We start from the raw sequence: 27,548 nt of genomic DNA, 5'->3' as shown, positions 1-27,548 counted from the left end.
ACAGTCTAGTTATTAGAATAATAATGGCAAGTCAATATTTCCAGACCTAACTTCTTTAGGTGAGAAATAGTAGATACCATGATATGTCTGAGGATGCAGGACCATAAGTGTTTTAGTTTTGTTGAAACACAGGAAATGTGGAAAATATTAGTCAAAGATGAGGCTCTAAAAGGATGTCAAGGCCAGGTCATGAAAGATCTGGTTCCATTCTAAGGAAGTTGGATTTTATCCATCTATAGTGCACAACTGCTGAGGGCAATAAGCAGAGAAATTATATACACTAGAAAGCCTCTTGGACTTAGATGGTAAAACTATAATCCAGAGCTTCATTATCAGCAGACTGATAGCAACACAGGATTTGGGAACTCATTACTCCATTCTGGACTAGTGGGCTATTTAACTAAAGGACTACAGGGCTATCACCTGTAAAGCAGCTCCACAGCACTGACACCAGGTTTGGCACATGGAGATGGCTGGTTTGGTTGAAGCTGAGAATGCTTGCTGTACTGGGGTTTTTCATTGGAAGCTCTCATTGGAGGGGAGCCTTGAACCAAGAGAAATCAGTTGAAATCGGGTCAAGTTATCATTAGTGAGTTAAAATCACAAGAGTAGCTAATCAACTGTTGTCAAGGAAAATCCCAAGTCAAACATATGGAAAATGAGACTTATGAATCATAGCACCAGCTTGGCTTCAGCCCTCAGGCAAATGAAACTCAATCAGTAAAAATATATTCAGTAGAAACATGACTTGTTCTAATTCTGTCTAAGGCACCTCCGTTCCAGAAGCAGAGCGCCCTCCACAGATCTAAGGACAACTGTTCCTTTACCTCTAAAGTCAGCTGCAAGTTTGATGTTGGTCTGCACCTCTCCAACTGTGCACATATTGGACAAGTACCTTAAATGCTCTAATTCTTATTTTTATCATCTTAAAAAATAAAATATAAAAATAGCCAAATCTGCCTCAGGGGGCTTTAAGCTCCAGGAGGGCAGGGACTATGTCTGTCATCTGCACAGCTGAATCTCTACTGAATAGCACAAAATCAGGCACATGGCAGGCATCTAACAGATGTCTGTGGAAGAAGTAAATGAGTGTGTGAGGAGAACTAAATGTCATAGTACATGATGAAAATGCTTTTTAGGCCATAGAATGCCATATGTATGGTGATATTCTGATACTTCGAATTCTAAGTTCAATAAAAATCCACTCAGATTCACATCAAAACTACATCACATATTAGAAGATCTCCAGTCACATTCCCCCCCAACACCAAAAGGCAACAGTAAACTAATTATTTTTTAGACCATCACATGCATTTCCTCATACATTCTTTATAATGATCATTAAGAAGTAGGAACTATCACAGGCCCAATTTATAGATGAGGAAATCCAGCCTGCGGTAGGCAAAGTAAACTCCCTAAGATAGCAAAGAGGTAAGAAAGAAGTCACACCAAGACTCAAATACAGGTCTCTTTGCCTTCACAGCCCATGATCCATGCTATTTTTCTCAAATGAAAAATCTTAGATTTTCTTGTTTATTCAAAATATAGTTTAAAAAAAGTCCATGTCAAATTGTCGGGTCCTACTGAATGAGTCTTACTGAATTAAACATGGCATCATATTTATGTCAGTATATGTCTTCTCAACCCCCAAACTCTATAGTTCTTTCTACGGACTCAATTTACTTGGCTTCATCTACATACAGTGTAGGAGAAATGTTGGGTTCTTCATTCAGAGACCTAGGTTTCTGATATTTTTGTGTGTGTGAGCAATTGAATTTTTTATCTATTCCTTTTCTCTCTTTTTAAAGATTTTATTTATTTATTCATGAGAGACACAGTTGGGGGTGCGGTGCAGAGACAGGCAGAGAGAGAAGCAGGCTTCCCGTGGGGAGCCCCATGCAGTTACTTGATCCTAGAATCTGGGAATCATGTCTTGAGCTGAAGGCAGACACTCAACCGCTGAGCTACTCAGGCATCCTTCTTTAAAAAAAAAAAAGTCAACTTGAGAGCATGAGAGAGGCAGAGGGAGAGGAAGAAGCAAACTCCCTGCTGGAGCAAAGAGCTCCACATGGGGCTCGATCACATGACTCTAGGATCATGACTTGAACTGAAGACAGATGCTTAACCAACAGAGCTACCCAGGCACTCCTTGTCTATTATTTTTCATTTGTAAAGCATAAAATGCTCCTTAAACAATACCCTTCTCTAGAAGATGATAGCTGGTTTTTTTATGCAATTACATATTTCTGATGGTTTTAGAAGTTGAAGCCACCATCCTAAAAAGAAAAAAGTGAAAATACTGCCTAAAGCTGTAAGATACTATCTTACTACAATGAAGTCTAAGGTAGTTTTTGTACTCTTATGTATAAGAGTATACTCTTACGTTAGGGAAAGTCACGGATACATTTTTGCTGGAATTGCCTATTGTAACCACTTTCTCTCTTTCTCTCTCTGCATCTGTCCTCAGCGCTTTTTTTTTTTTTTTTTTTTAACTGCTTTCCTGTGCTTTCCCAACTCATTCCTTTACTTCTGGCCAGCTGTAGGTGCTCAAAATGGGGAAGCCTTAGCTTCTGAACCTGCTTTCCCAAACCAGTTCACTCAGTGTTGTAGATCATATTTGAAAACTATGGGAAAGGTAATCTAGTCAAGGGGCCATTCTATTCCAATCACCTGTAGTCAAGGCGGTTGGGCTCATCGACCACATGTGATACTTACCAGCGCAGCACACAGAGGATCTTTAAGAAGGCAGTATCCTCCAGGAGAAAAAGACTGAGAACGCTAACATAAGGTGGCTCTTCTGAAAATGCAATACATTTTCTAATCATTAAAAGAATGATTAGAAACTCTTTGAAAGGGAGGTCTGAGGATGTCATATCTATATATGCTTCAAAGGAGACTGAATCTAAATTTTCAACTTCATAACCAAAGTTAATTTGTCTAAAATATTAGTTTAATGTATAAGCCTGAGGAAGAACCAATACATGTTATCCTTTTAATGCATTTATTTAGTGTAGACTAAAAGTATATTGACCCCAAATGGTTCTATGAATAATGAAAATTACAATTACTAAATTAATTTGGGTTATTTGGCTACTTTACATAAATAGCTGAAAAAAATACTGTCCAAAATACAAGTGCTACAAATATTTTGAATTTGTCATTGTTGTGGACTTGTCTCACATACCTTTACTTGTAGTTCACTTGGTTAGAGTAGCTCAATTATACCTTGTATAAGCTTTATTAAACCTTTTATTGAGGTCTACTTATTTGCTAGCATCCAAAAAAGTTATCAAGAGAAGTGGGAGCTCATCTAACCTTAGTCCCTAAATACTTCTATCTTCTTTTTCCCTTAAAAATTCTGTGCTTCATTTCCTTTACCTGTCAAATGGAGATCCAGCCATTTGGAAAAATTATTTTGAATACCTACTAGATGCAAAGTTTAATACTATCTTTGATGCCTCTTATTGAGACATGTATGTCTTGAACATTTCCATTTTTTTTTTTTTGGCTTGAACATTTCTTAAGGGATCTGAGTGTCAAGGAGCTAAAACATGGAATGAATTTGAAAAGAATAAATCCTAATGCACACAGAAAATATTGTTGTTTTCCTTTTTGGATCCTGTAGAGTATCTGAGGAAATATAAAAGCCTTTTGATCTTCCGGGCACCTGAAAATGGAAAGCTGCCACAGGAAGAATCAACTGCACAAATAGTGATTAATATGAAATAGCTAATTGGACTGAGCCCCTGGAGAAAGTACAAAAAGCTGAGAGATGGAGAGGTGCATATCGCTCTGTTTATTCTGGCAAAATGAAAGTCTTCTCCCATTTACATTTCTTCTTATTAATATGCTACATGGACTATTGGCATATCCCATTTTATTCTGTTTGCAGGGTTTTAAGAAGGTGACTCAGGGGCAGCTAATGAAGAATGACAAGCACCTAATATCAGTCAAATGTTTCATTATTCCTTTTACATTAATCTCCCCTTCTACAAAGATTAGTTGAAGTGCTTAGCTAGAGAAACCAGGAGGAAATATGGACAGCATGGAGATCAGATTAATCCTGGCCTTTTGAACACAAGTATAGAATTCAGCTGAGTGTTGAAAAAAGTAGTAAAACCAGACTCCATTTGAACAAGAGCAATTTAATCACAACACAAAGCAGAATAGTCTGCATTTGAGCATCCATGGCTTTAATTGAACTCATGAAGAACTGAGTGTTTTATAGATTGTGTGATTCTTAGCTCAAGTCTGAACTGAGATATAGAGAGTCCTGCACTTTCAGGCTGAATTGTAAACTCAGTTTTCCCTTTTAATTTTTTTTTTTAAGATTTTATTTGTTTATTCATGAGACACACACACACACACAGAGACAGAGACAGAGAGAGACAGAGAGAGACAGAGACACAGGCAGAGGGAGAAGCAGCCTCCATGCAGGGAGCCTGACGTGGGACTCGATCCCAGGTCTCCAGGATCAGGCCCTGGGCTGAAGGCGGCCCTAAACCGCTGAACCACCCGGGCTGCCCCCCCTTTTAATTTTTTGTAAGAAGTTTTTCTTACTATTTCTAGAAACGTATCTCAAGCACAGGAAGTAAACTGTCAGCAATTAATTATCCATGCTCATTGGACAAAAAATTCTCTGCTCCTTCTCCGAGTTCTGTTATCGGAGAAATCCAGGGAGCTCATCCATGTTTGGACAATGGAGGCAACTTCATGAGAGCTAGGAAGAGCCCTAGAAAGAGAGATTGGAATACAGTGGACTCCGTTTACCCAGATGAACCAGATGGGTACTTCTGTAAACTTGATCCTGTTTCTTTTCCACGGGTCATTAGCCATCTTCTTCTTCTACTTTTTTTTTTTTTTTTTTTTCATTAGCCATCTTCTGACTAAATTGGCAGGGAGTGCTAAGTAGAAGGAATATTGTTACAATAATACATTTATTGAACTCTTATTGTTTGCTAGATGCTGAAGAACTTTACATCAATTCCTTGATCTAGGCCTCAAATGGCATCACTATATTTTTTATTCTACAGATGAAGAAATTCAGTTTTTGTGAAAAAATACTGATGCTAAAGTAAAATGTGATTACTGATACAAAGTTAAGTCCTTCAGGGACAGAAGATAAATACACCAGTCGCAAGACTTCTCTCTAGTTAAAATTTTCTTAGCCTTCCCCAAACCTACCCTGTAAAATGAATCTAGGCAGTCATGGCATTGTTCTGGGAGAGGGGTGTAATAACATGAAAGGGATTGGGGAATTCTAACTTTGAAGCAAATGAAATCTGTATAAAGATTTCTCCTAACACAATGCTTTAACTTGCATTCAAAGCATGGGCAATATTAACAACAAAAAAAAAAGTCTCTGTTTCCACTGATCAAATGACCGTTTAAAAACGTTATTATCCAGAATGAAAGGGCCAACATTAGAGAGGGAGAAGTATATTGATCTTTTAATCCAGTTTTCACATTCAGATAGTCTGACTCTAAGATTCTTTAAACCCTTGCCATACAACCTGGGGTCCAGAGAGCAAGAGCATCAGGATCACCTAGAAGTCGGCTAGAGATACAGAATTTCAAGCTCTACTCCAGGTCACAGATTCATAATTAACATTTTACCGAGATCCCCACAAATTTCGCATGCACCTAACAGTTAAATGGCATTGTTATCGGTCATTATTTCCTTGGTGTTCAATCCTGAAGGGCATCAAAATTACTTTAAAGTTTTGTAAATGTCCAGTCTTGCCAACCTCACTGTACACCTTTGGGGTAGAGATGGGCCATATGTAGACTTGCTAAATTTCCCAAGGGATCTTGATATTTAGCCACAGTTAGTTTTGACTTCAGCATTGGATATTTTTTAGATAAGTAACAGAGATCTGACCAAGGATGGAGAAGTATCTCTCAGTAGCTGCAGACACTCTCTGAGTCACATTTTAGATGGTGGCAGCAGAAAATCTTGTGTTCTCTTCTGGGCCTTTACTTTCTCCTCTGAACTTACCGATGCCATTCTGTGCAGTCTTTCATCACATTCTCCTCCTTCTTCCACACTCTTTTTATCCACCCTCCACTCATGATGAGAAGAGAGAGAAATAAGATAGCATGTAGGTAAAGAACAGGCAGTTCTCTTTCCTTTTTGTCCTTCAGGTTCTGTTTCTGGAAAAGGAATGGAGCCAATAAAAACTGGGAAAACCTCCTGCCTTATCCTCCTTTTTTCTTTTACAAGTCTACTTCATGATTTGTGTTTGTTTTTTTTTTTTTCTCAGTGACCAACAGAAGTCTAAACCCTTTGTCTTTTATGTGCTCTGCTTCATCTTTACTGATAATTTCTCTGACCCAGGGTGTATTTTGAGAAGATGAACATTTCAAAAGTGGGTTGTCCAGCAGTCAAACCTATTTACTCTATCCAAGGCAAGAGAGCTAGCTAAATGCCTGCTGAAATAACCATTGCATACCTTAATTCATAAATCACTTATAAATAAGCTTCTCCACATGCAGTAGTTATGTATTTGTATTTGTGTCTTTAGCCATTTGTAAGCACTTGATCTGGAATCTCCTTTTCCAGAACTACCTTATAAGGATCTCCTAACTTGATCTCCTGAAGAACAGAGAGGAGGCATTTAAAAGAAAGAGTGAGCAGTAGTGATGCCTTGCTTTGGCAACTGTAATTTCAGTATTTTGCTTTTCTTCCACCATTATAGGCGATCTCTTGGTGATGTTTATATCAATAACTATGATTTTAATAATCACTCTTTGGCACCATGGGCTCTAGGGCCTCTGGGTGCTGCCATAAAATTTACTGAAAAAATTCACCAAATAAGACAATAAACCCAAATAAAGAATACATAAGCCTAGAACAAAGACTGAAGTAACACAGGCCAACATAATACTGACTTGCCCCTAACAATGCGGAATGGAAGCAGTCATATTTGGGGATGCACTGTTCATTTGAGCATAGGCACATACTCTTCTTGGGGCAATTTTTCCCTAATGGACAGACTCTTCAATAAACACAAAGCTATTAGTTAGACATATTTAGTATTGTAATGACTTTGATTTATGTCAGTGTTGAGTTCTATTTCCAGCTGTGTCACTCCTCATCTGTCGCCTGAGATTCAATATTCCTCCTTATTTGTACTTATATCATTGTTGTGAAGGATTAATAACATCACTCATGACAAATCTTCACCCAGCAAAATTAGTTGTTAGCAGTATTTTGTTATTTGTGCTACTATCATCGGAAGCAAGATTTGGGGTCTTAAAATCATGAACCATTTGAAAGCCACAGTCAATCTGATGGGAGGGAGGAAATGATATTCATAAATAGGATGAAAGTGAAATAATGTTTTAAGGCCTAAGAATTGGGTGGAATAGCTTAGGTATTTATGGACAGCTGATAGAACCACGCATAAAGTAACAATCTAAACTGTATTTAAGCAAGCAAACTATTTAATATTAATTTTTTAAATATTTCAATTAGGTATAGTTGACAAATAATACTATGTTAGTTTCCGGTATATAAGAACGATTTGAGAATTGTGTGCAAGATGCAGTGCTCACCGCAATAACTCTAGTTAACACTGGTCACCATAAAAAGTTACTACATAATCACTGACTATATTTCCTATGTAGTACTTTTCATCCCAATGACATATTTATTTTATGGAGTTTGTGTCTCCTATTCCTCTTCAACTGTTTCACATGTAGCCCCACCCATTTTCCCTTTTGGCAACAAATAGTTTGTTCTCTGTATTTATGAGTTCGTTTCTTTTGTTTGTTCATTTGTTTGTTTTTTTAGATTCCCCATGTAAGTGAAATTCTATTTGTTTTTCTTTGACATACTCCATTTTGCATAATACTCTAAAGTCCATCTATGCTCTCATGAAGAGAAAGATTGAATTATTTTTGTGGCAGATTAATATCTATCTATCTATCTATCTATAATCTATATCTATCTCATATTATCTTTATCCATCTATCAATGAACACTTGGAGTGCATCCACGTGGCAGATTAATATTCCATTATATATATACATTCCATTATATATATTATATATATATGTATCCATGTGGCAGATTAATACATATATCTCCTATTATATATATATCTCATATTATATATATCTTTTTATGGCAGATTAATATTCCATTATATATATATGTATATCTCATATTATTTTTACCTGTCTATCAATGGACACTTGGGGTGCATCCATATCTTGGCTATTGTGGATAATGCTGCAATAAACATAGAGGTGTATATATCTTTTCCAATTAATGTTTTTGTTTTCTTCTGAATAATACCCAGAAGAGGAATTACTAGATCGTATGGTATTTCTATTTAAGTTTTGGGAGATCTTCCATATTGTTTTCCACAGTGGCTGCACCAATTTGCATTCCCACCAATAGTGCACAAAAATTCTCTTTTCTCTATACCCTTGCCAACCTTTGTAATTATTTTGTCTTTTTGATACTAGTCATTCTGATCGGGGTGAGATGATATCCCATTGTTTTGATTTGCGACTCCCAGATGATTGATGGATGATGATGATGTTGGGCATCTTTTCATGTGCCTATTGGCTAGCTAAATGTCTTCCTTGAAAAAATGTATATTCCCAGTCCTCTGCTCATTTCTTTTTTTTTTTTCCTCTGCTCATTTCTTAATCAAATTTTTATTTTGGGGTTTTACGTTGTATGTATTCTCTATATATTTTGGATATTAACTCATTATTGAATATACTATTTGCAAATATATTTTACAAATCAGTACCTTTGTTACATTGGTGATTTCCTTCACTGTGTAAGAGGTTTTTTAGTTTTATGTACTTCGAATTGTTTGCTTGCTTTTCTTTCCCTTGCCTAGGGAGACATACTCCAAAAATAATTAAATCTGCCGTTCAAGATACTACTGCTTATGTTTTATTTTAGGACTTTTATGGTTTCAGGACTCAAATTTGGTCTTTTTTTTTAATTTATTTTTTATTGGTGTTCAATTTACCAACATACAGAATAACCCCCAGTGCCCGTCACCCATTCACTCCCAGCCCCTGCCCTCCTCCCCTTCTACCACCCCTAGTTCGTTTCCCAGAGTTAGGAGTCTTTATGTTCTGTCTCCCTTTCTGATATTTCCCACACATTTCTTCTCCCTTCCCTTATATTCCCTTTCACTATTATTTATATTCCCCAAATGAATGAGAACATATAATGTTTGTCCTTCTCCGATTGACTTACTTCACTCAGCATCATACCCTCCAGTTTCATCCACATTGAAGCAAATGGTGGGTATTTGTCATTTCTAATGGCTGAGTAATATTCCATTGTATACATAGACCACAGCTTCTTTATCCATTCATCTTTCGATGGACACTGAGGCTCCTTCCACAGTTTGGCTATTGTGGCCATTGCTGCTATAAACATTGGGGTGCAGGTGTCCTGGCGTTTCATTGCATTTGAATCTTTGGGATAAATCCCCAACAGTGCAATTGCTGGGTCGTAGGGCAGGTCTACTTTCAACTCTTTGAGGAACCTCCACACAGTTTTCCAGAGTGGCTGCACCAGTTCACATTCCCACCAACAGTGTAAGAGGGTTCCCTTTTCTCTGCATCCTCTCCAACATTTGTGGTTTCCTGCCTTGTTAATTTTCCCCATTCTCACTGGTGTGAGGTGGTATCTCATTGTGGTTTTGATTTGTATTTCCCTGATGGCAAGTGATGCAGAGCATTTTCTCATGTGCATGTTGGCCATGTCTATGTCTTCCTCTGTGAGATTTCTTTTCATGTCTTTTGCCCATTTCATGATTGGATTGTTTGTTTCTTTGGTGTTGAGTTTAATGAGTTCTTTATAGATCTTGGAAACTAGCCCTTTATCTGATACGTCATTTGCAAATATCTTCTCCCATTCTGTAGGTTGTCTTTTAGTTTTGTTGACTGTATCCTTTGCTGTGCAAAAGCTTCTTATCTTGATGAAGTCCCAATAGTTCATTTTTGCTTTTGTTTCTTTTGCCTTCGTGGATGTATCTTGCAAGAAGTTACTGTGGCCGAGTTCAAAAAGGGTGTTGCCTGTGTTCTCCTCTAGGATTTTGATGGAATCTTGTCTCACATTTAGATCTTTCAGAGTGTAGGGATAGAGGGAACATTCCTCAACATCTTAAAAGCCATCTACGAAAAGCCCACAGCAAATATCATTCTCAATGGGGAAGCACTGGGAGCCTTTCCTCTAAGATCAGGAACAAGACAGGGATGTCCACTCTCACCACTGCTATTCAACATAGTACTGGAAGTCCTAGCCTCAGCAATCAGACAACAAAAATACATTAAAGGCATTCAAATTGGCAAAGAAGAAGTCAAACTCTCCCTCTTTGCCGATGACATGATACTCTACATACAAAACCCAAAAGCCTCCACCCCAAGATTGCTAGAACTCATACAGCAATTCGGTAGCATGGCAGGATACAAAATCAATGCCCAGAAATCAGTGGCATTTCTATACACTAACAATGAGACTGAAGAAAGAGAAATTTTTAATGAGTCAATCCCATTTACAATTGCAGCCAAAAGCATAAGATACCTAGGAATAAACCTAACCAAAGAAGTAAAGGATCTATACCCTAAAAACTATAGAACACTTCTGAAAGAAATTGAGGAAGACACAAAGAGATGGAAAAATATTCCATGCTTATGGATTGGCAGAATTAATATTGTGAAAATGTCAATGTTACCCAGGGCAATTTACACGTTTAATGCAATCCCTATCAAAATACCATGGACTTTCTTCAGAGAGAACAAATTATTTTAAGATTTGTATGGAATCAGAAAAGACCCCGAATAGCCAGGGGAATTTTAAAAAAGAAAACCATATCTGGGGGCATCACAATGCCAGATTTCAGGTCGTACTACAAAGCTGTGGTCATCAAGACAGTGTGGTACTGGCACAAAAACAGACACATAGATCAGTGGAACAGAATAGAGAACCCAGAAGTGGACCCTGAACTTTATGGTCAACTAATATTCGATAAAGGAGGAAAGACTATCCATTGGAAGAAAGACAGTCTCTTCAATAAATGGTGCTGGGAAAATTGGACATCCACATGCAGAAGAATGAAACTAGACCACTCTCTTTCACCATACACAAAGATAAACTCAAATTTGGTCTTTAATCCACTTTGAGGTTATTTTTGTGTATGGTCTAAGAAAGGAGTCTAGCTTTCTCGGCACCAATTATTGAAGAGACTGCATTCTCACCATTGTATATTCTTAACTCCTTTCTTGTAAATTAACTATATAAACATATATTTATTCATAAGCTCCTCATTCTGTTCTTTTGCTCTTTGTGTGCCAGTATTATACTTTTGATTACTATAGCTTTGTAGGTTAGTTTGAAATCTGGGATTGTGATACCTCCAGCTTTGTTCTTTAATCATAGGACTGTTTTCATTTTTTTTTCTGGTATTTTGTAGCTCCAAACAAATTTGAGGACTTTTTGTTCTAGATTCTTGAAAAATACTACTGGTATATTGATGGGGATTGCATTGAATTTATAGGCTGCTTTGGGTGGTATAAATATTTTAACAAAATTAATTCTTCAGGAGTGTATCTTTCCATTTTCCATTGTCATTTTCAATCTCTTTCCCATACATCTTGTAGTTTTCAGAGTACAAGTCTTTCACCTCCTTGTGTTTTTTTTTTTTTTTTTTGTGTGTGTGTATGTGTGTGTAACCGTAAATGGGATTGTTTTCTTAATTTCTATTTCTGTGCCTTTGTTATTAGTGTACATAAAAGCAGTGGATATCTCTGTATTGATTTTGTATCCTGCAGCTTTATTGAGTCCCTTTATTCTAATAGTTTTTTGGTGGAGTCTTTAGGGTTTTCTATATACAGTATTATGTCATCTGAAAATAGTGATAGTTTTACTTTTTCCTTAACAATTTGGATACCTTTTATTTCTTGTATGATTACTATGCCTGGGACTTCAGTACTATGTTGAATAAAATTGATGAGAGTAGACATTATTTTCTTATTCCTGATTTTTAGAGGAAAAGTTTTCAGTTTTTTACCATTAAGTATGACATTAGCTGGATTAGTCATATGTAACTTTGTTATGTTAAGGTATGTTTGCTCTGAATCTATTCTGTTGAGAGATTGTATCATTGACAGGTGTTGCATTTTGTCAAATGCATTTTCTGTATCTTTTGAAATAATCATATGATTTTTATCATCCATTCATTTATTTATTTGTTTATTTATTTGAGGGAGATGGGAGAGGAACAGAGGGAGAGTGGAGAAAGGAATCTTAAGCAGGCTCCATGCCTAGCATAGATCCTGACACGGGGTTCAATCTCACAACTCTGAGATCATGACCTGAGCTGAAATCAAGAGTCAGACTCTTAATTGACTAAGCCATCCAGGTACCCCATCCTTATCTTTGTTAATGTTGTATATATCACATTGATTGATTTGCAGATATGCAATCATCCTTGCATCCCTGAAATAATTTCCATTTGGTCAAGGTCAATGATCCTATATTTTGAAATTCAATATGCTAATATTTTGATGAGGATTTTTGCATCTATGTTCATCAGAGACATACATTTGCCTGTAGTTTGTTTGTTAATTTGTATATTTGTCTTATTTTGGTATCAGGGTACTTCTGGCCTCATACACTGAAATTGGAAGCATTTCTTCCTCTTCTATTTCTTGGAATAGTTTGAGGAGAAAGGGTATTAACTTTTATTTAAATGTTTAGTAGAAATCACCTGTGAAGCCATCTGGTTCTGGACTTTGTTTGTTGACAAGTTCTTTGATTTCTCATCAATTTCATTACTAGAAATGGATCTACTCATATTTTCTATTTTTCATAGTAGTCTTATAATCCTTTATAATTCTGTGGTGTATGTAGACTTTAACTTTTCATTTGTTTCAGATATTATTTTCATCCTGGAAAAAGGTTTATTTATTTTGTTTATCTTTTCAAAGACTCGGCTCTTGATTTTTATGGATCTTTTCTATTGGTTTTTGTCTCTATTTCATTTATTTTACTAACTTCAGGCTTTAGTCTATTTCAGGTTCATTTAGGTGTAAGGTTAGATTGCTTATTTGAGATTTTTCTTGTTTCTTGAGGTAGGTTTATATTGCTATAGACTTTCTTCTTAGAACTACTTTTATTACCTCACAATGATTTTGAACCATTATGTTTCCACTTTATTTACTCTTGAGGTACATTTTTATTTCCTTTTTGATTTATTCATTGACCCATTTTTTTGTTTCATAGCATGTTGTTAGCCTGTACATGTCCCTTCTACCCCCACCCCCCTCGGTTTTTCTCTTCTTTTTTTGTGACTGAATTTTAGTTTCATACCCTGGTGGTTGAAAATGATGCTTGATATAATTTCTGTATTCTTAAATTTATTGATCCTAATATGTGATTTATCTTTAAGAATGTATCATTTGCACCTGAGAAGTATGTGCATTCTGCTTGTTTGGGGTGGAATATTCTGTATACATCTTGTAAGCCCACCTTGGTCAAAGGTGTTATTGAAAACCACTGTTTCCTTATTAATTTTCTTTCTGGATGACTAATCCATTCATACAAGTGGGGTGTTAAAGTCTGCTTCTATTATTTTATTACTCTCAACTTCTGTGTTAATGTCTCTTAATATTTTATATATATTCTCTTATGTGGAGTGCATAGATATTTACAATTGTTATATCCTCTTGTGGGATAGATCCCTTTATCATTATTTGTTTTAAAGTTTATTCTGTCTAAGCAACCAATGAGCAAATGAAGAAATCAAAAAGGAAATAAAAAAATACATGGAAACAAAATGGACCAAAATCTTTGGGACACAGGCAGAGCATTTCTAAGAGGTGATAAAGACTTCTAAGAAACAAGAAAAATCTCAAACACTTTTAGCCATACACCTAAAATTGGAACAGAAATAAACAGAGACTAAAAAACGAGTTAGGTCTTTGCAAAGATAAACTAAATTGATGAACCTTTAGTTAGACTCCTCAAGAAAGAGAGAACCCAAATAAATAAAATCAGAGGTGAAAGAGGAGAACATTAACAGATGCTACAGATGTAGAATTACAAGACTGCTATGACAAATTATATGCCAACAAACTCAACCTAGAAGAAATAAATTTCTACCAATATAAACTTTTAAAATCAAATCAGGAAGTAATAGAAAATCTAAACCAGATTGATTACTAGTAACAAAATTCAATCAGTAATCAAAAAACCTCCAACAAAAAAAATGTCCAGGACCAGATGGATTCATAGGTGAATTCTACCAAGTATAAAAAGTGTTATTGTCTATTCTCCTCAAACTATTCCAAAAAATAGAAGAGATGCGTATTCAATGAGACCACTCTTACCCTGATGCCAAAACCAAACAAAGACCCTTAACAGGCGCTATTTCTGATGAACAAAGATATAAAAATCTTCAAAAAATATTAGCAAATTACATTCAGTAAAACATCAAAAGGATCATTTACCACAATCAGGAGGAATTTCTTCTTCAGACACTAGGACAGTTCAATATTTTTGCAAATCAACCAACACAATACCCCATGTAATCAAAGTGAAGGATAAAAATCATATGATTATCTTAAGAAATGCAAATAAGCATTTACTCATAATTTAACATTAGTTCATGACAAAAACTCTCAGCAAAGTAGAGTTTAGAAGGCATATGCCTCAATGTAATAAAAGCCATATATGATAAATGCATAGCTAATATCATCCTCAATGTGAAGAAATAAAAACTTGTCCTCTAAGATCAGGAAGTAAACAAGGATTTCTACTTTCACTACTTTTATTCAACATAGTATTAGAAGTTCTAGCTGAAGATAATAAAGTAAAACTATCCATTTTTAGATTATAACATATATAGTAAACCCTAAAAACTCCACCAAAGACATATTAAAACTACTATATAAATTTAGTAAAGTTGTAGGACACAAAATTAATATAGAGAAATGTGTTGCATTTCTATACACTAATAACAAAGCAACCATAAGAGAAATTAAGAAAACAATCAACTGCAATGGAAAGAATAGTATCCTTAGGAACAAACTTAACAAAGTGGATGAAAGACCTATAACTCTAAAAACTATAAAACATGATAAAAAATTGAATAACACAAAAAAATGTAAAGACGTTCAGGTTTATGGATTAGAAGAAAGATATTGTTCAGATGTCCGTACTACTCAAAGTAATCTACAGATTCAGTCAATTCTTATGAAAATACCAAAAATATTTTTTTACAGAACTAGAAGAAATAATCTAAATATTCATGGGGAACCACAAAAAACCCTGAATAGCCAAAGTAATCTTGAAAAAGAAAAACAAAGCTGGAAGTATCATAGCCCCAGATTTTAAGTATAGTACTGTTACCCAAACAAATCTAAAACAAAAAATAAACATTCAAAAACAAATAAAAAACATGCATAGATCAGTGGAATACAGTAGAAAATCTAGAATTAAATCTAATTAAATCAGTCTATGACAAAGGGGGCAAGAATATACATGAAAAGACAGTCTCTTTAATAAATGGTGTTGGGAAAACTGGATGGCTGCTTGCAAAAGAATGAAACTACACCACTTTCTCATGCCATACACAAAAAGATAAACTCAAAATGATAAGGATCTAAATGTGAATCATGTAACTATAAAACACCTAAAAGAAAACATAGGCAGTAATTTTTTTTGATAGCCTTAAAGTAATTACTGATAGGTATACCATACTTACTGCCATTTTGCTGATTTTTTTTTTTCTGACTGTAGTGTAGTTCTTGTTTTTGTTTTTCCTCTTGCTATCTTCCCTTGGGATTGATGACTTTCTTTAACATTATACTTGGATTCCTTTCTCTTTATTTTTTTTTATCTATTGTAGGTTTTGGTTTGTGGTTATGATGGTGTCAAATATAATACCCCATGTATATGGCAGTCTATATTAAGTTGATTGCCTCTTAAGTTTGAACACATTTTACTCCTTCTCCAGGTTTTACATTTATGATGTTATATTTTACATCTTTCTATTTTGTGTGCCCCTTGACTAATTTGCATATATATAATTTATTTTACTACTTTTGTCTTTATATACTAGCTTTTCTTTTTTCTTTTTAATTTTTTTAATTTTTTAATTTTTAATTTTTTTATTTTTAAAAATTTTTTTATTTTTATTTTATTTATTTATTTATTTTAGAAAATATGTTTTTTTAATATTTTATCTTCTCTTTGCATTTATAACATAATTCACTTAAACAATCACAGAATCCTTTTCTTCCAACGCCACAAACTGTGTTACAAATGAAAGCTGGTACTGCTGCTTATCAAAATATACAAGACAATTGATGTTTTATATAAAACCACTTTATATGTTAACTTGCTCCCAAAAACCTTTTTTTTTTTTTTCTTTTTTGGCCTGGTTAAAAAAAAAAGGTTGTTACAAATATTTACAGCATCTTCTTCTTTTAGATGAACATTCTTATAAACTGAAAAAGGGAATTTTATGAACAGACCACATAAAACACAAGACAATGTCAGAGGCTCCTAGCTGTGTTATTTTTTTTTCTTAAATACAGTACTGAAAATGCCCATCAAACCCTTGTCATCCTAATCCATTCTGTTCACATTTATACTCCCATTTTCTCTAAGTAGTCTATTCACCAATAGGAAATAGCAAAGGCCGCTTTGCACTGGTCTTCTTTCAGAAAGGAGCTTGGGAAAAAATGCTTAACGAGAGGAGTTAAAACCAGAACAGTAAGTCTTTGGTCAGAGCAATGAGGTGACATTTTGATGAAAAACTTTGCTTGGTCAGCAATCTATAATTAGTACTTTCTGGATGTGGGATGAATTTTTAAAAGATATGGGTAACAATGGTAAGGGGAAAAAAGGCCAGAGCATTTTTTTAAATGACATCAAAAATATCTATTTAAATATTTGTTAGTACAACTACTACATAGATTCAAAAACTGAAAACAACACAACAAAATCTGTTTACAGTGCTGACTTAAGCTTGCTATAAGCAGCTTTCAATCATGACTATTATCACCAAGGTCACTGGACCAGACAAATATCCCTGTTCTCTGGAACATATGCCTCAGGTTACAAAAACTAAAACGACTACCACAAAGATGTAGAGCAGCTCATTCTTGGACCTGCACAATGCTATAGAATGAATATTATGTGATAAAGGCAAAAGTGTAACTGAGACTTCATTTATACAGTTACAGTTCTTTGCTTGTATGAATAGTCTGTGGGATAACATTCTTTTAAAACGATATAGTACATATTTCCTGAAAACCAGAATACTGATACTACCTTAGTCCCAAATAGGAAGAAAAGGTCAATTAAGACTACTGAAGAAGGCACATAAACTTTGGTCCTGTTTTTATATACTAGCTTTTCAAGTGACTGATCTACTACCTTTATTGTACATTTGGTTTTGCCAGTGAAATTTCTCCTTTCAAAAATTTCTACTTCCAAGTATGACCTTACGTTTTCCACATAAAGAAGTCCCTTTAACATTTCTTGGAGGGGTGCCAGTCCTGACTGAGGCTGCCTATAGGCTGTGGTAGGAGTCACTATGGAGGGGTTCCTGTTGGGGCAGGTGAGGTGGGCACGGTGGCTCTGTAGAGAAATGTCTAGATGGACTAGGCAGTGCAAGCAAGTTAGATGGAAGGTGTCAGAACTGATTCCCACAATTATCTGGTTAGGGAGGCTTTAGGAGGGCAAGAAAAATGGAACCTGCCAGCACTTCCATTCCAAGAGAAAGCTCCTGCAGATCCCTTCCCCTCTGGCGTATGTCCTAAAATTAGTCAATAAATCTTCCTGTATACTCAGACACTTTTCACACTGCTGTTCTTGTGCTGGGTCTCAGGCCTAGTGATATAGCATGCTGGCCCTTTAAGAGTAGAGACCCAGTTTCCTATAGACCTCCAGCTCCAAGGGTTAATTAAGCTCCACTAATTTACAAATTTATATTACTATGTGGGTTTGTCTTCTCAATGCAGGTCCCCAGAGCTGGGGGTTTCTAATCTGGGACTGAATCCCTTGGTTCTCAGGGAGTGACTCTCTGCCTATGATATTCGATATTTCTTCCTCTTGTGGGCTGCCACCATGCCAGGGTTTGCCTCCCTACCAGTCACATATTGGCTGTGTGACCTTAGCTGAGCCATCTCTGATCTTCAGTTTTTACATTGTCAAGGGGGAACAATAATACCTGATGGTACACTTTCAAAGCCTATTGCAAAAAAGAAAAAAACAGAAAACAAAAAAATAAATGTGCAAATGTAATTAATGTTCGTGAATTCAGATATGCAAACTTATCAAAAAACATTCATTTAAAATTGGATCTGCACCCTCATCCCAGTGGGCTGGCAGAAAATTCAATCTCAGTCATTTTGAGTTTTCTTCCTATAGGAAGGTATCTTGGCATCACTAAATCACTGAGAAGATTTCCTCAGGCTACTGACCCTTTGTTTACTCTTACTAACAATGAGACATATCCATTGTCTATAATCCATTTTCCTTATTTTCAGGCTTCCCTAAGACATGGAGATGCTTGCCATAGCCTGGGCCCCTCTGCCAGGCAGCATCCTCCCTAGGGGCATATGTTTGCTCCTCCCAATCTTCCCCATGCAAAGGTCACTTCCCAGCCAGGGTGGTGCTCTTTTTTTTTTTTTTTTTTCCCACACAGTCTCTGGAACACCCGTTATTTTAAAAAATGTTCTGACACCTTTTACCAAAACTAGAAAGATCTATTGAACTCAAGCAGAATTTGCTTTTGCTTTCTACACTGCAGAAATTGGCTTGAGGCAGGAGGACCAGAAAATACACAGGACCTGGCTACATACTCAGAAGATGCAGAAGGGAGAAACAGAATAATACAAATTTGTGTATTAATAAGTTGTTTTGTCAAAGGCATTTAAAACACATAAACTCTGATGCATGCATGCATTTATCATTAGAATTCACTCTTGAGTCACAGGTAGCTTTGTGGAGCAGTGGGTAACTAACCAGAAAAGAGGCACGTCTTCCACCATTCACAGATGATGCTCTTTCTCGGTTGTAGTTCATGTCACGGTCATTACATTGTGGATTTCATCTTTGAAGAGGCCTCCAGAGTCAGCATAGATCACTGAGTCTTTGATTAAACTCTGCTAAGGCCTAATAGTCTGGAATGTTTCATTATTTTTTTGGCAGGACTAGTATGTTATTTTTTAGCAGGCTGCAGAAAGCAGAAGTTAGGAAAAGGTGTGTGCCATTGTTTGGGGACCCACAAGCAAGGGGCCCATTACAGTGCTTTTAAAAAGAACAGAGTCACTAGTAATCTTTGGTGTTTTCTATGTTGGAGTCTCAGTTCCATTTTCCTACCTCCCCCACCCATCCAGCCAGTGTCCACTAAAATGGCCATGTAATAATGACTTCTACTAATTTAGTACCTACTCTGTGCCAAGCTTTGTATTAAGAATTTAAAAGGCCTCTACCATTGTAGTGGGTTGAATTGTGCTTCTCCCACAAAACTGTATTCCCTAAAAAGATATACCCAAGTCCTACTTCCTCTTGCCTGTGCAAATAAGGTCTTTGCATATATATAATGGGTTTCAATAATGTCATCCCAAAGTTCATGTATACCTCAAGCCTTAGAATGTGGATTATTTGGAAATAGAGTTCTTGCATATATAATTAGCTAGGGATAAAAAATGAACTTCTATTTCACTAAGATAGGTCCTAAACTCAATGACTGGTATCCTTATAAGAAGAGAAGAGGATAGAGACTCAGACAAACATACAGAGAATGTAAGATATATGAAAATGGAGCTATGCTGCCACAAACCAACAACAGCCAGGAACCTCCAGATGCTGAAAGCAGCAAGGAAGAAACCTCCTCTAGAGGCTTTGGAAGAAGCATGGCCCCAAAAGCACTTTGATTACAGGCTTCTGGCCTCCAAAATTGTTGGGAGAATAAATTTCTGTTATTCAAGCCACTTGATTTGGTGGTACTTTGTTACCTAGCATCCCTAGAAAACCAATGTAAGATACAATTAAGTTAGGATCTTGAGAAGAGATTGTCCTCAATTTAGAGTGGATCTTAAACCCAGAAGGACTCATGAAAGAAAACAAAAGGTATCTGAGACATGAAAACCCAGAGGAGAAAGCCATGTGAAGACAGGGTTAGAGATGGGAGTGATGGGCGTATAATGGAAAGAACAGGCAATTTGCAGACAACCAACAAAAGCTAGGGAAGAGTGTTGGTATGGATTCTACCTCAGAGCCTCCAGAAGAAAGCAATCTTGTCAATACCTTGATTAAAGACTCTGGCTTCCAAAACTGTGAGATAATACATTTCTATAGTTTTAAGCCACCAAGTTTATGGTAATTTGTTACAGCAGCCCTAGGAAACTAATATGACAATTTAATCCTGACAATAGCCCTGTGATAAGTAATCTCATCCCTATTTCACTGAAAAGGAGATTAAACAGAACAGTGGTTAAGTAGCTTGACAGCATTGTACAAATTTCAAGTGGACAGCTAGAATTCAAACTCAGGGTTTAAGTCTAGCTCTTCTTAATTCTTAGCCCCTACACATCACCCTTTCACCAAATCAGTTTTCTATGTCTACTAAGGGAATATTTCTTTACCAAGAAGAACCACTAAAATAAAAATATAAAAAGTCACTTCCTTGAAACACATATAAGAGAAGTGAAAAGAATCAAATCTACTTCCTTTCTTTGCATCCATTTAACCAATGTTGAGTTGGTGTCTACTTTGTCCAGGCACTGTATTGTATTCTGAGGAGAAAAAGGGGGGAAAGGTGCAATTTCTACCTCTAAAACATTAACTATTGACTAAATGAGAAAAACTAGTGATTTCCAGGATGATGTGGGGGGCTTGAGAGGCATGCCCAGTAGCAAGTAATACTTCTAAAAGGTAGTGCTGTCTTAAAATGTGAAAGAGACTTAATTTACCCATAAAGAAGTAGAATACTGGCAGGCATATGGTAGGGGTAGGGAAAAGGAGAACATTTTTGTTGGATGGCACACTATATACAAAGATTAGAGGTGAGAAAGATTATGGACTGTTGATGGTATGTTTCCTTGCGGCCAGAGAACAAGCTAGGAACAGAGTAAGGAGCCACTCTATGATGAGCTCTGGATGCCAAGATGAAATGAATTCTCAAAAGAGGGAGGAACTCCAGGGAAAGACACAGGGAATGCAACATTTCGGTAAGATACCATCTTTCAACAAATAGTATCTGTCCTGCAGATCCTTTGAACTAAAAGAGCAAGGTTGTGATGTTCTATTAAAATATTTCTCTTTAAACCTGAACTTTATTAGTATCTGTCAAAGAAAAAATAGCACTGGACAAGTGAAATAGGCAAGAAAGACTTTATACAAAATTATTGCAATAGGGGAGAGTGAATGAACTCTGCTGAAACAAAAGGCAAGAGATTTTAAAAAACTGATGCAACCTAGAGGAAAAGTACTGGCTGGAGTTTAGGGGAGAGTTTGGTCAATGTGATTAGACCATGAGTGTTTGCTAATTGGTGCTTATCAAAGTTAAATTTCCACACCCCCACAAAGACTGGGATATAGAAGCAAGATCTCCTTATATAATTCCATTTCAAAGGGATAGCTCTTCAGTGTCAAGAAAGATATTCCTGGGATGTAAACACTCCAGCAAGAAGCTGGAGAAGATTTACATCTCAAAGGGGCAGAGAAAGGACTTATAAGTGAAAGTTTCCTAAAATAAATGCCTAAGAAAAGTGGGGGTTGGCCCACTTTGGGTTAGGAAGCAACCTGTCTAAAGTTTAGTCAAGTTGATGTGAACTTTAAGGCTGTCTTGGTCATATAGAACCAGTTTGATGTTTTTTATTTGTTTTTAATTTTTAAAATGATTTTATTTATTTATTTGACAGAGAGAGCATGAGAAAGAGAGAGAGGTTGGGGTGAGCAGAGGGAAAAGCAGATGCTCAGCTAAGCAGGGGGCTTGACACAGGGCTTGATCCCAGAACCCTGGGATCATGACCTGAGTCAATGGCAGCTACCCAGGTGCCCTGATGTTTTTATTTTCAAACAAACAAAACACCAATAAGTTTAAGTCACGGCAATGGGGTGACAGAAAAAGGTTTGGCTTTTGTCAACAGGAAAATCTAGATTTATATCTCTGTGCTTCAGCTAGATGACTATGGATACATTACTGAATTTCATAGATCCTGTTTCCTCATCTATAAAATAAAGGAGATATTTTACACATACTTTGTGGGGTTGCTCTAAGGGTTTACAAATCATGCAAATATATTTAACAAATAATGCCAGATTCTGTTATTTTTCTATTACATGAATATTTGTCCAGTTTAGGTAAGCATCTGGTTGATGGAGATTTCTAATCTACAATCAGTTGTAAAATCTATGGGTTATTATTATATTTGTCAAATGAAAATGTTGCCTCTATTTCCATCCTGTGATATTTTGGATACTAAGTCATTTAAAAGCATAATTCCAAGTGAGAGACAAGGACACAAAAGAGCATTTGTTCACTAGGGATAATATCTTCTGTTTATCAGCTTAGGGTTCTCTTTAGCCATGCCACTTGCAGAAGTTGGTCTACATGGCTAGTGAGAGGAGCTGCACAGAGACATTCATGTATGCAAATGAAAAATCCCTAAGAGGACAAGAGTCAGGGGATTTAAAAACTGTTGGTGAAAATGAATGCAAGCTGGTACCATTGCTGTGGAAAACAGTATGGAGGTGTTTTGTTGTTTGTTTGTTTGTTTGTTTGTTTAACAAAAACCAAAAACCCAGAACTACCCTACGATCTAGTAATCATGCTACTAGGTACTAATGGGAAGAATACAAAAACATTATTTGAAAAGATATATGCATACCTATGTTTATAGCAGCATTATTTACAATAGCCAAGATATGGAAGCAGTTCAAGAGTCCATTGACAGAGGAATGGATAAAGAAGATACAGTATACAGAAGTATACTTACATATACACTTATATGGTATACATAAGTATACTTATAGAAGTATATGTATATATATATATATATATATAAAGAAGATACAGCATACATACATATGTATGTATGTATACAGACACACACTGGAATATTACTCAGCCATAAAAAAGAATGAAATCTTGCCATTTACAATTACTTGGATGGATATAGGGATATGATGCTAAGCAAAAATAAGTCAGAGGAAGAAAAATACCATATGCTTTTACTCATATGTATAACTTAAGAAACAAATAAAAAGACAAACCCAAAAATAGACTCTTAACTACAGAAAACAAACTGATGGTTACCAGAGGGAAGGTGGGGGGATGAGTGAAATAGGTAAAGGGTATTAAGCTCATGATGATAAGCATTGAGTAATATGAAAAATTACAGAATCACTATATTGTATACCTGCAACTAAAGTAACATTGTATGCTAATTATACTAGAATTAACATTTTTATTAATGCCTCATTCCCAAATTTTATCTGCGTTGTTTTGAAACCCAAAACAGTGCCACTGTCACGGCAGTACATCCATTTGAAATAATGTATTCCAATTGCATCACAAGTTTCAATGCGGTCTTTTTTTCCTAAAGAGAATTTGCAAAGCATAAGCAAGAAAAAGAACAATTAAGGATTCAGAAAACAGTCCACATGGTGCCCTCAATAGCATCTGAGTCCCTGAGGGCCACATTTTCCTTTTCAATCTTTAAACTCAAGTCCCTTTTACTCCTATGCCTTTAGCTCTTTTCATTTTAATGGACTATTTTACCACATCTTAAAATATACATCTCTTGAAGATACAACTGTCTGCTCTGCTTCGAATATTTTCATTACATTTTATTATAAGCTTGGTTCAAGAGAAGTTTGAACCAATTTGAAGGACCTGCCCTGTCAGTTTCATTTTCCTTCATGACTTTTATTAGGCTAATTTGATTCAACTAGGAATTGTTCTTTGTAAATCCAAAGCACTCTGTTATTCCTCTTACTTAAAAAAAAAAAAAATCTTTCCAAAGCATATGAGCTCTACTTCAGCCTTCCCATCATTATTTTTGCAAAATTGCACTTACTTTGAGCTATATAATGTCTAGTTAATCTAGTCAATAACTATTTATTGAGCACCTCTAACGTGTCAGCAATACTAAGATGATTCAGAAAACATCCCTGAGCTCAGAAAGATCATACTTTAATGGTGGAGGCTGCTATGAAAACAAATAAATATAAGGCATTGATATGAATGCAATAATGGAGCTATATTCAAAGCCCTTTGGGAGCACCACCATGTAGGAGAGAAATAGTTTTATAAATTGGGTGCTATTAAACTACATTAAGGCAAGAGGCACTTTAAAGGACATTCATAACAAATATTTTAATAAATGAACTAATGAATTAAAAAATTATAAATATAAATCTTAGATTTACTTAAGCTATGATATTAATATACTCCAAAGTATAGTCCTTTAAAGATCCTATCTACTATTAAAAAAAATGGTTCCATAATCAAGTAAGTTCCACAAATAAACCATACTTTATTGTTGGCATGTGACTGTACAGCATACATTAATAAGTCAGCATTTTTTAACTTGACCACTAAAACTTTTTTTTTTGTAACAGCTATTAACATGCCAAGAACTGGTGTTGTAAGGAATACACTTTCAAAGATATTCTTTTATATAACTATTCAACTTGAAAGTCAGTGGAAAATGTCAGGCCATTCCAGCAACCAGACATAGTGGGTTTTAATGCTTTACTAAGGCACCTCCCAATATCAAATAACACCGTAAAATCACTTTATCATTATTATAAAAGGAAAAAAAACCTGACAACTGCCTCACCTTTAGAAATAGCTACTATTAACATTACCTATTTCTTTTCAGTCATTTGTTCTTACATTTTGAAATCTAGATGTAATAAAGCATATTTATATATACTAATTTTCATATCTAGTGTACTGATTATAAAAATAACCTATTCTCACTCAGGAGCAACAGAAGTTTTGAAAATAAAAATCATGTGGAAGAGGGAGGTTCCAAGATGGTGGCATGGGAAGACTCTGAACTTGTCTCCTCCCATATACATAGCAAATGTGCACCTATGTATAGAGCAATTCCTCCTGAAGAAGAACAAAGGGCTGATTGACAAGCTTTTACACAGCAAAGGAGAGAGGGACTACATAGAGAATGGACTGGAGATGTTCCTATACAAGCTCACTCCTTCAAGTCTGAAAAAAATCAGTTGTTCTGTCAATTTCATAGAAGCAAACACACAAAATCAAACACAATGAGGAGACAGAGAACTATGATCCAAACAAAAGAGCAAGAGAAATATTCAGGGAAAAGAACCAAATGAAATGGAGATAAACAACCTACTTGATAAAGTGATCAAAGTAATGGACATAAAGTAGTTCAGTGGACTTGAAAAAAGAGTGAATGAAATCAATGTGAACTTTGACAAAGAGGTAGAAAATGTAAAAAAAGAAAATAGAGTTGAAGAATACAGTAACTAAACTGAAAATACTCAAGAAAAGATTAAGAGCATATTAGAGGATGCAGAAGAATGATCAGTGATCTGGAAGACAGGGCATTGGAGAGGACCAAAGTAAGCATGAAAAAAATAAGGATAGGTTAAGGGATCTCTAGGACAACTTCAGGAACACTAACATTCATATTATGGGGTCCCAGAAGGAGATGAAAGGGAAAGAACATTCATTTGAAGAAATAAAAGCTGAAAATTTGCCTATGCTGGGGAAGGAAACAGACATTCCAGTTAAGGAAGTATAGAAAATCTCTACCAAGATTGAATCCAAGGAGGTCCACACCAAGACATAATATAATTAAAATTTCAAACAGTCAAGATAAACACCCAAGACAAAGACTTTTTGTCTTAAAAGCACCAAGACAAAAAGCAACTAGTTATACACAAAGAAAACTCCATAACTTTATCAGTTGATTTATCAGCAGAAAGTTTGCAGGCCAGAAGAGAGTAACATGATATGCTCAAATTGCTGAAAGGAAAAAAAAAAAAAAATCCTGAAAACCTACAACCAGGAATATTCTACCAACCAAGAATTGAAGGAGATATAAAGACTTTCACAGATAAACAAAGGTATTTATCACCACTAAACCAGCCTTAAATGAAATGTTAAAAGGACTTCTTTAAGTATAAGAGAAAAGGCCATAATGAGACCAAAGAAAGTTAGGAACAAAAATATATAAACTATGATAGCATATACATAAAACATGGAAGAGCAAGAAAAAAAATGTGTTTTGGAATGTGTTTGAATTTAAGTGACTATCAACTTTAATAAAGATTGCTATATACCTAGGATGTTACATATGAAAAAAAAATGGTAACTATAAACCCAAAACCTGTAATAGATATATAAAAAATAAAAACTAATGGAAACTCATCAATCACAAAGAAATGGAGCAAGAAGAGAGGAACTATAAAAACAACAATAAAACAAGAAAATGTTAATAAGTATACAACTTTCAATAATCACTTTAAAGGTAAATGGCCTAAAGGCTCATATCAAAAGACATAGGGTGACAAACTAGATTTTAAAAAAGCTAGTAACATCTGTATTCTGTCTGAAAGAGACTCACCTCAGACCAAAAGACACAACTGAAAGTAAAGAGATGAGAGAATAGTTACTATGCATTTGGAAGCAGAAAGAACAACAGCAAAAAAACAACACAAAAAAGCAGCCAGGATAGCAATACTTTTATCAGACAAAATAGACTTTAAAACAAAGACTGTGGCAAAAGACAAAGAAGGGCATTACATAATGACAAAGGGATCAGTCCTATAAGAGGAGATAACCATTGTAAGTATCTATACACTCTACACTGGAGCACCTAAATAGATGAAGCAAATATTAATGGATATAAAAAGAGGAATTGATGGTAATACAGTAATAGTGGGGGTCTGTGGCACCCAACTTACATCAGTGAATAGATCTTCCAGGAAGAAATCAGTAGGAAACAGTGTTTGTGAAAGACACTGAGATCAGATGGATGTAACAGTTATATACAGAACATTCCCTCTTAAAACAGCAGGATACACATTCTTTTTGAGTACACATGGGACTTTCTTCAGAATAGATAACACATTATATCCCCAAACAAGTCTCAATAAGTTTAGGAAGACCTAAATCATACCATACATCTTTTCTGACCATAATGATAAGCAATGAAAAATCAATCACAAGTGGAGGAAAAAAGCTGGAAAAGACACAAGTACATAGAAATGTCAATGAAAAATCAAAGAAGCTAAAAGAATACCTGTAAGAGAAATTAAAATAGAAATAAAAAGGTTTAAAATCTTTAGGATGCAGCAAGAGCAGTTCTAAGAGGGAAGTTCATAGCAATACTAACCTACAAGAAGAAATAGGAAAAATCTCAAATAACCAATCTAACCTTACACTAATTTGAAAAGATACATGCACCCCTGTGTTTGTTATAGTATTATTCATAATACAGAAGATATGGACAAATTTTAAGTATCCAATGATGGATAAATGGATAGACAAGATGGG

The 27,548-nt window shown here is 35.4% G+C and overlaps 1 long non-coding RNA gene across 2 annotated transcripts in view; it reads right to left on the bottom strand.

The window, feature by feature from the left end:
• The window catches only part of LOC112659034 (uncharacterized), a 138,512-nt gene that overhangs the window by 18,166 nt on the left and 92,798 nt on the right, over positions 1–27,548 (bottom strand). For both annotated transcript variants that reach the window (XR_003136123.3, XR_003136125.3), the window contains one exon: positions 424–544. This is a non-coding gene — a long non-coding RNA (uncharacterized LOC112659034). The remainder of the gene's footprint in view (positions 1–423; positions 545–27,548) is intronic.

Source organism: Canis lupus, chromosome 2 (genome assembly GCF_003254725.2).
Source record: "Canis lupus dingo isolate Sandy chromosome 2, ASM325472v2, whole genome shotgun sequence".
NCBI lineage: Eukaryota > Metazoa > Chordata > Mammalia > Carnivora > Canidae > Canis > Canis lupus.
The sequence above is the reverse complement of the archived record's forward strand: the minus strand, read 5'-3'. Positions and strand labels throughout refer to the sequence as shown.